Below are 10995 nucleotides of genomic sequence, written 5' to 3' on the forward strand. Positions count from 1 at the left end.
GATAAAAAAGCATCATTCATTCATGCTCCTTAAAAACAAATGAAATAAAGCAAAATGTAATAATTTTTGAGCACTTAGTATGTACAAAGATCTGCAACAGTAGGGGAAAAAGCAATCTACATATGAATAGCTAGAATAAAGATTTTTTTCTATAGTTTTCCAGGAGAAAACGTATCCACTTCACAGTATACTTTTTTTTTTTTTAAAGTTTATGTTGGTTCATTTAACTGAAAGAACTGGGAAATACATAATACAAAAGAGGGGTTAATTGCCTATGTTTGCATCAGAAATGCTTGACATCTTGTGGTAGTGCTGAATTGAGTAGAAAATACACTAAGAGTTGGGGGATACAGACTTTAAAAACTATGGTGGATGAGGGTATGTATCATATTCTCAGGAAAGAAAAAGGAATCATCGGTGCACCAACCAAGAAAAGGGGAAAAAAAAGGCCTGGAGAGCAACTCTAATTTTTTTTTTTTTTTTTTTACTATGGAAAATATTCTCTAGATATGAACAGATAAATTGGTGAAGGAAGAACTGATACTGAGTGCTGTCTGGTGCTCCTGTCTTCGCTGCGGTTGAAAAGCAGTCATTGCTAAGAACCTGAGAGCGATTTCTCAGCAGTCACCATAATGTTTACCCTCAGGGATTTGGGCCCAACAACTTCAGCAACCAAATTGGCTTAAAGACATTTCATCTCGAAAGGTCTCTGTCATGTTCAAAAAGAGCAAATCATCTTTAATCTACTGTTTAAATTGAAAGTGAAAGACAGCAGACATTAACCTGAGGTCTCCACTCCAGTCTCATTGCACAATTGCATTAAAATGCCCTGGTTAGGATGACAGTCCATGACAACACTCTGCCTTTGCTTTCAAATTTTAATCATTCTCTTTATAGACCTGGATGCTGGTATGCAAGTGAGGACACATTAAAACGAATGCAGGTGATAATTGGGATATTCCTTGGGAAATGTTCTAAGTAATGGGGAAAAATACTGGGACCAGAAAAGGCCTTTAATAAATGTATAGTCAGACTCCTCCATTCTTATGCAACACACATCTCCTTTGTTTCAGATTTTCTAATGTAAGTATATCGTATTCCCATTTCAAAGATAAAAATACTGAGACCCGCATTTCTCTTTGTTATAACTTGATGCTTTAATATTTTTAGTAAAATAGAACTAAAATTAAAGAGATAATGAAACAAATCATCAAGGAATACACAGAAGGAATTAATTTCTGAGCCCGGCTTATATTTTTTGAGCTCTTCAGGCTCAGGTTTTTATTTTAACTGTCATTATCCTACTGCTTTGTTTTTTTAATTACCCAGGAATTCTTGTAAAAGGACTGTGTTCCAGTTCAGTATGTTAGCTGGAGCAGTGTTTCTGAAACCATGTGGACATAAAGTTGTTTGTGGTACCATGAGAGGCATTTGGTCCCAGGGTATCCTGGGGCAAAGGGAGTGGGCTATTGGTGGGGTCCTGTGAGTTTCATTGCCATTATGATCTGTTTACCAACTTGTGCCAGTGGCTTCTGGCATTTGTAATATCTGCCATTTAGACTGTAGCTGTATGTTCAGCGTCACCTAAGACTCTCACATAAATCACTCCTTAGACAGAAGTAAATAAAGAGTCCCAAGGGAAGCAGTACATGCTCAACCGCAAGCCATTTGAAACCTGGGGGCTTCTCTGGCTTTGAGTCCTTGCTCACAGTGATCGGTCTCAAAAACTTCCAGTCACTTGTGGTATAGAAGGAAGAAGAGGGGTTAGAGTTTCAGTACTTGACAATTGTCTTAATCTCTCTGAGACTTATTTGTTTTGTAGGTGGAAACACATTTTATAAAACCCAGTGTACAAACTTGCTTTGAGGACCTGACATGACAGTGCTCCTGACATAGTCCCTGACAGAGCGAAGCTCGCTAAACGTTTGTTGTTTGCGACCTTCTCTTTTCATTGGCAATGACTGCACCTGAGTCCAGATGTGTGCGTGCTGGTGGCAGAGACTCTGACTTCTTTCAGGCAGTATCTGCTGCGCCCAGCAAAATGCCTAGAACCTGGCATGCGCTCACCTTTCCTTGTTCACAGTGCTCCCCCCACACGGGCCCTTCCCCCTTTCCCTGGCTTCTTTCAAGCTCCTTCCTGCATTGTTGTCGCTTTACACGGGCTCTTTTCTTTGCTAGAATGCTGAGCCCACAGCTCTTCATATGGTAGCCTTGTTATTTGAGTACCAGCTTCATGTTCTACCTCTTTGATGAAGCCTTCTCAGTTATCTTTATATATAAATAGCTTCCTTCTCAGTGAGGAGTCTGCTTCAGGCCCAAACCCTCTGCATGATCCTTCAGGCCCAAACATAATTTTTTTTTTTTTATAATTTTTACAAAAAAATTATAAAACATTATCTGTCAGGCTTCACGAAGTAGAGGCAGAGGATTGCCTTCTGCATACCACACCCAGTACACTGCAATTTTCTAGAGGGAGTTGCAGTCAAGACTTAGCTCCCATTCTGGCTCCATGGCCAACCACACTCATGCTCTCCTACAGACCTCTGCATCCCTAGCTCAGTCTCCTCCATTTGGAACCTTCTTCACTGGGGACCTTGGCTGAAGCACATATACTTTCACTCAACACCTTTGTCCTCCCAGTCCTTCCTCTTCTCCCTCCTCTATGGATCTGTAAAAAGAAAGGGGTGCCTTTTGAGTGAGATGGTTACCCCATCTGTGCTTTATCCATCTGCCTTTAACAGTTCTATGGGGGAAAGTGCAACAGTGGCGAGCTGGTGCTTCTTTTTGCCTTTTGCTTACACTATTATAGTAAGTGAATAAAGATTTGACTGTTATCCTCTTTTTGGCTCATTGTCCTAGTTGACCACCTCCATGCTTGATTGTTTGACCCTAAGAACTTAACCACTATTTGAAATTATCTTATTTGTTTGGTGGTCTTGTTTACTGCCTCTATTTCTGATTTGAATGCAAGCTACTTCATTCAAGCTACATGACCTTGCCTGTTCTATCTACTGCTATACCTGCAGTAGCTAGGAAAGTATCTGGGGTATACTAGATCTTGAATAAAAATATGAACACTGAATGAATGGCAGCTACATCCTGCATGAATGGCAACTACTTCATCTGGGCTCTTCTCAGTAGGCAAATCTGTGTGCACCACGCTTTTCACAAGGGGAGAAGTAATATTCAAACCTTCAAAAACAGTTCTTAGGTCTTCTTCATTTTTCTGATGTATATCTTACATCAGAAGTATCCATGGGTGCCTGCATGGCTCAGTTGGTTAAGCATCTGCCTTCGGCTTGGGTCATGATCCTAAGGTCCTGGGATCAAGCCCCACGTCAGACTCCCTACTCAGTGGAGAGACTGCTTCTCTCTCTCTGCTGCTCCCCCTGCTTGTGGTCTCTCTCTGTCAAATGAATAAATAAAATCTTAAAAAGAAATTGTATATTGTATCCATATTCTACCTGCCTAGATCTTCATCCACTGCCTCTGATAAGACCACTTGAAATAACATTTCCTATAACGTGTTATAGTCTACACTTATAATTTCTATTGCCTTGTATGCTTATGATTGTTAGTTGGTTAGGGCATTCCTCCAGTTGCTTGTTAATTGTGTCCCTTATTAAATACACTATCTGTATAGGACTTCCCTCTCCCATGTCCTGGGAATGCTATACTGGACTCATTTCACTTGTTAGAAAAGGATGTTAAACTCTAAAACAGAGTCAGCAAATTATGGGCAACGGATTAAATCAGCATGTGGCCTATTTTGTATACTTCTGGGGCTAAGAATGGATTTCACTTTTTTTTTTTTTGAGAGAAGGGAGCGCCTGAGAGAAGGAGGAGGGGCAGAGAGAGAGGAGAGAGAATCTTAAGTAGGCTCCAAGCTTAGGGTGGAGCCCAATATGGCGCTCCATCTCTTCACCTTGATATCATGACCTGAGCTGAAGTCAAGAGTTGGATGCTTAACCAACTGATCCACCCAAGGACCCCTGGATTTCACATTTTTTTTAAAGGATTGGTTTTTAAAAAAGGAATATAGAATAGATAGGGCATATGGCCAACCTAAAATATTTGCTGTCTGGCCCTTTTCAGGAAAAGATCACTGAACCATGCTTTAGAATACATCCAGCCAGCTCCAGGGGTGCTGACATGCACCGATCTGCTTGCTATCAGCCAAAATGCTGCACTGATACAGGCAGCTAACCTTCAAAGAAACTCATTTCCTTAATTATAGGAGGAAGTAGCACTACCATTCTGGCTTCTGTTACAGGAATTTAATCTTTCAAAGTGGCTTCCTTAAATAAATCTGGGGACTAAGTTTTACTTGCCACTTCAAAAGAGTAAGCAAACCCTACTCTGCATTTTTTCTGTTCCTCTAGTCAGAGCAAACAGTTCTCATGAGGCCTTCTTTGGACTTGATAGTACAGTGCTTGGTCACAAGCTCTCTGCCCCTTAGGCCCTGGTGGCAATTATTCACAGATTACTAGGGAGTTTATAAAAGATAATTAATAATATAGTAGTAAGATGAGTTTCTAAATTCACGTTAGCAAATAGGAGAAGAGTGGGCCCAGGTGGAACGTCAAGAGGACTATAAAACCAAGAGAGCCAATTTCCCATGGTACATTCATCAGAAATACAAAACTGTGTAGAACTCCACTGAATTTTCAGATGTTTTGATAAAAATGCCTGAAAAAGGAGTTGACTGCCTTTTGATTAGTATAGAAGTATCCTTCTGGCTGTGAAGAGTAGTCAGTCACCTCCACCCATTTAACAAATATTTATTGAACATCTACTGTTGACCAGGCACTGTTCTAGATAATGGAAATGAAACAGAGAATAAAATAATGCTTTCATTGGGTTCTTTTAGCATGGGAGACTGGCATGTGTCAGGTGGCAGAAAATGTTGTGAAGGTAAACAAAACAGACTAGGGAGATAAGAGGAGTCAAAGAGGAAGTGTTGCTTTTTTACCCAGACAGTTTAAGAAAAGCCTGGCTGATGAGATGACAGGAGAGCAGAGAGAAGGGAGTGTGAGAGTTGATAATGGGACAAGGATTTCATGCAGAAGAAAATGCAAAAGCCAAGACACGAAAGTGGTAAGGTTGGTCTGCTCAAAGAATAGAAAGGAGGTCAGTGCCACTGAGTAGAGGAAGAGGTAAGTGGAGAAGACAAGGTCAGAGAGGAGGCAGGAAACCAGATCTGAAGGACCTTATGGCCTTTTATTCTGAATGACAAAGGAAGTGATTGGGGGCTTTTAACATGAGAATGAAACGATCTAATTTAGACCTGAAAAGGATGGTGGAGACTTATCTCTGTGGAGAATAGATCTGGGCGACTGGGATTTTAGTTAGAAGGCCATTTCGGTAATACCAGTTATGATGAAATTCTGGCCCAACATGGTGGCAGTCAAGCTAGTAAGGAATGATTAGGAATGGACCATATTTTGAAGTTATAATTTAAATATTTTTTTGATGGATTGGATGCAAGTTAGGAGAGAAAGAAAGGGTCAACAATGACATCAAAGATTTTGTCCAGAACAAGTGGAATGATGAAGTTGACATTTGCTGAGATGAGGAAAAATGTGGAAGAAACAGGTTGGGTGGGGTAAATAAAAAGTTTGCGATACCTATTGGACATGTAAGTGGAGTTGTGGAGGGCACAGATGGATGTACAAGGTCTAGGATAGAGATATCTATTTAGGGGTTGTCATTTTATAGTTTATACTTAATGGCATGGAATGGAATGAGTTCCCCCAGTGACTCAGCATCTTTAAAGACAAATATATGTCCGAGGAACAACCTCTGAGCTGCATATGTTCAGGATGTAGAGGAAGAAGCAGGAGAGACTGAAAAGGAGCAGCCAGTAAAGGGGACACTAAGAGAGATGTGGGTGAAGAACCTATGTGAAGAGAATAGGTATGTTCAATTCTGTCAAGTTCTATTAATATGGAATAAAATGAAAATTGTGTTTAGAAATGTAGTGGCCAATGGTAAGCTTTGGTTGGAGTTGGGGGGAAGATGTAGTGGGTTTAATGGAGAGTGAGAAAAGAGAATATGGTGCCAATTACTCTCCTGAGTAAATTACTCTTTAAAGGAATTTTATGATAAAGTAAGAGAACATGGATAACAGCTAGAAGGAAAATATCTTCAAGAGAAACATTTTTAAAGAAAGGTATTTTAGTATTTGGATGCTGATGGGAATGAATAGTAAAGGAAATATCTTAAAAAGTGGAAGAGAAAGGGGACAGTGACTGGAATGATGTCTTTGAATGTGTGGTGCCCAGAAACAGGAGGGAATGGCTTTTGAGAGGTGCATGGAGAGCCCCTCCATAATAATGGGAGAAATATAGCTAGACTATGAAATGCACTGGTAAGAGTGGGTGGAAACTCTTCTGAGTGCTTCTTTTTTCTCAGTGAAATAGGAACCGAGGTCATCAACCAAGAAAGGATGGGAGAGAAAATACTGTAGGCTCAGAGAGTGATTGTGGAATGAATGTGAGCTAGGTAAAGTCCAAGTTGGGAACTGGAACCAGGTCAGGAGACAGGCCATGGTAGGTGCTTATGGGGCTATAGTTTGACAAGTAATATAGATAGAGGAGAAGCCCAAAGGCGTTACACCTATCATGAGGGATCAGACCACTGTTAAGTTTCAGGTGCAGATAATGTTACAGAATGAACTAGGCTGGGCAAAAAAGAACACTTAGATGTAACCTTAGTTCTCCATTTAGTAGAAAATAACACCTATGCCAATTTTGAAAGGCCTCAGGGTGACATCTCTGGTCCTGGAATGGTTGTTGATTCTCTAACCCTCCCAACACTGGGAAGTCACTCAAATTTAGTGTCTTTTTCTTTAAGGGGAATGAACATGAGGGCAAGGCAGCAGTGTGAAGAGAATTGGGAAAAATATGTAAGTGGTGATCAATTGATTACTTTTCAAGCCTTGCATTTCCTGTGTTATTTTAATGGAGCAACAAATCCTGAAAAGCAAAAGAATTTGGGGTGACAGAGTGAGATTTTAGCACTTCTATGAATCTTCTTCCTTTAATTGGTTTTTACAGTTAATCTCTCTAGATCCAGTTCAATCATCTCTCTGGAACTCAAGTTAATAATTTGCTCAATAATTTGCAAAATTAATTTCCAAATTGTATTTCCAAAATTATATTTTGGAAAATACATAAAATGAATCCTTGTTAAACTCACCATTTCATTGTTACTTTATTTTCTTAAGATATGGATATAGAAATTAAATGTATGCTTATTTTTATCTGCAAATATTTTGTAGAGACTTATTTATCTTCACTGTGGCTTTATATTTAAAGTGAAACGACTTGAGAATTGGAAGACCATGGTGTTACAATCATTTCTTCAAGTAAATTTTATGAACAAGGAGGAATTTTTAAAAATGCTAGAGTTTCTACAGTATTATGTTTTAAATTTGTACTCTTTATGACCTTTGCATTTCATTTGCACTCATGTTAAAATGAGACTTTTTCCTCTTATAACATTTGTAAGTATTAGAAAAATCTTCATACTCAGTGGGCTTTAAAGATCAATCTGTAATATTTAATAGATGTATTTCAAGTATAAAAGGCATATTCTCATCAAAATCTGGATCTAGAATTTCCCTGCATTTTATAGCCTATAATTTTATTTTCTCATTACCCAATAAGAATGTTGTTCAAGGTTAGACTTTGTTATTCCATGGTTCCATTTTCAACATATTGATATTTGGATTAGGGAGGCATTGTTGAATGGTTAGTAACATAAGATTTAATCAAGAGTCATTCGTTCACAGCTGATTTTGATGTACTCCAAAATTAACCAAAGCTTCCAATTAAATTTCACAAGTAAATATTATAATAGGTATATTATAAATCTATTACATTACAGAAGATTACATTAAATTAAAAATTAAAGTAGATATATTAAGTAGTTATATTATAAAAATTATAGTAGGTATGTTAAAAATCTATTTGCTGCTGTCTACCATAGAACCAGGTCATATAGGGAGAATTCTTGGACTGGTGTACCCTGTATATGTTACTTAACCAACGAAACCCTCAACTTCTTCTGTACATTAAAGGGATAAATGAGATGACTTTGTCATCTAAGCTTCCCTGACTTTAAGATCCCATGCATTCATCTGAAGTCACATTAAATTTGCACATTTAAAAGAAAGGTGTCTAATATATAATCTGCTAAGTAAATAAGACCAATCTTTCCTATCCAATTAAATGTTTCTTAGATTAATTATTTATTCTTTTCTTTTCACTGCCGCCACTTTATTTGTGAAACTAAGCACCTGGACTTTTGAATTGGCTTCAGGGTTGGCTTTTGTGGTGTCTATTCTGCATTCCAAGAATAGGTTGCTCATTTGTTCATTCATTCATTTATTCATTCATTCAACAAATATTTCTTAAATATCTAGGGTGTCTGTTCCAAGCACTATTTTGCCTCAGCAGATACAGAAATGAACAAAGCAGTGGAAAACACTTTACTTCATGGAGCTTTGATTCTAGTGAAGAAAGACAAAAATAAGCCAGTAAAATATACACGTGTTGAATAGTCACAAGCAGAATGAGGAAAATAATCAGGATCGAAATTTAGGGAAAACTGCGTGGGAGGTGGAGGTGTAATTTTAAATAGGATGATCAGGGAAGTCCCACTGATAAAATGATATTGTAAACGAGAGTGGCCAAGCATTTATTGTAAGTACCATGTTTCATGAGTGTCAGAAAATGTCACCAGAAGTCATTTACAAGAGAAGGAAAAATGTAGAAACATAGACTCAAAATTCAAGACTAGAGTCAAATAGAGGAGATGAACAAATAAAGCAGGCAGTAAATAAAAGAGGTGTCTATGATGTAATGCCAAAAGTGTGAGTCCAGATTCATTGTCTATACTTTCCGGTTGTGTAGTCCGGGAAAATTACTTACCATTGTTAAACTTGAATGTGTTCATCTATAAAATTGAGATTATAGCCCACACCTGTGTCCTCAAATAAGTATAAAGGCTAAATGTGCTTATGCATTTGTTTGTTTGTTTGTCTCTTATGACTTAACGTAGCAGCCAACATATGATGAGTTGGTGCTTAATTGTGTTCAATGATTACATAAAAGAGCAGTAAATAATTTTATAAGAATTGGCTTTTGTTTTACAGTCTTACCCATTGCACATAAACAAAACTTTTTCATGGTAAACCTTTGTTAAGCCTTTTAAATTTATGCTTCTTTTTTGAAATATCTGAGCTATAAAATAATCTGAGCACAGTAGCAACCGTGAATTGAAAACAAAACCAATCTTATTAACAACACTGATTAAAATGTTAAATCTTTGCTCCGTAAATATAAGTTTCTATGAACGAAAATAAATGTTAACATTAAATCTACAGTTATTTTTGTTAACCTCAAGCCTCCCTAGGTGGTGAGAAAGAGTGTTATTTTACAAAATAAATGAGTCTATTTCCTTGTGCTACAGGAAGGTTTTAATTCTGATGACAATGAAAGGCATCCCTAGTACCTAGGTAACAGCTATTTACATATTGGATTGGAATTTGCAATTCAAACCATTTTTAAATAGAATAAAATAAGCCTTGTCTTAATCAAATACATTAATCAAATACATCGATCAATTTCATTCTATAAAAGAGGTTGTATGAAAAGAATACAATATAAGTACTCTATATATTTATTTTCCTACTCAGCCATGTAGGACAAATGTGTGCTACTATATAGTATTATACAGGCAAAATGATGTTACTTTTTATCTCACACTCTCACATCTTTTAGTATATTTAAATTAAATTAAAAGCCAGGTTTAGGATTGCATAAAAAGTCACAATTCTACCATTACATTTCTCTACCTAGTGCATTTCCAAAATGGTAAACTGGATACAAATAAAGGCAGGAAAATTGTTTTTGATGCATCTTAGCTTTTGCATCAAAAAATATTGAAATAAGCACTTAAGGCAAATAGTTGTCTTTCAAGCTGTAGTAGCTTTTTCCCTCCTAACAAAAATCCATCAGCTTTTGAAGAGGAGTAAGTCGTTCATTTGAAAACAGAGGTCATATCTGAAAAAAAAGACAGTACATGCATGACTAACAAAATCCTCTCATTCATGAGAAAAGTTTTATTTAAATTTCAAATCAGAAATGAACCTTAACCAAACACTTTTTGACCAGGAAAGAAAATGAACTCTGTATTTCTATGGAGATAGTTTGTGAAGCATAACATATGATAGACCTTATCTTTCTTATGACCTTGCTTACCACTTGAAGGTGCCCTAGGTCATGAAAACACATAGCACAATTGATAATGTTTAATTCACTTTATTGGTACTCAACATTCTGTGTGGCACCAAAAAAATAATCCTTGAAGCCAATCATGATAATTTTACTAACCTTAAACAAACCCTTGTATTATATACTGGGAAATACTTTCTTGATGGTTAAAAACAAGCTTTAATAGCAGTTGTTAGCAAACAAATGTAAATCATATTGAACAACAGAAATGAACTATTTGTTTTTAAGCGTGGTGCAGAGCTAATGTCACTTAAACACTTTATATCCAGTATCTTTATTTGAAACACTAACTAGCCATCTTTGATTTTTTTTTTAATATATATTATACAACTGGCTTGGGAAAATACTTGTAAAAATACATTATACAAAACTAAAGTTAGTCGATCACTTGGGAAATAAAAAGAAACATGTTATTAGAAATGGAGGTTATTGAAATTTTCCTTCTGAATGTGACTGAATTAAACTCTACAGATAAAATTTGACATTGTAAGAAACACAAAGAAGTGAGTCATTTTAATATTTTCAAGTTCTGGATATTAAGCATTTTATGGATCATTTTATAGATAACTAATTATATTTTTCATTTGCTGTCAAATGATTGGTTTGTGCATGGCTTGCTATCCTGGATAATCCTTGCTGAGGCCACTAACTAAGTGGTTTGGACATGTTTCAATTGAATTACATCAAATCCACA

This window comes from Lutra lutra, chromosome 2 (assembly GCF_902655055.1).
Source record: "Lutra lutra chromosome 2, mLutLut1.2, whole genome shotgun sequence".
NCBI classification, from domain to species: Eukaryota; Metazoa; Chordata; class Mammalia; order Carnivora; family Mustelidae; genus Lutra; species Lutra lutra.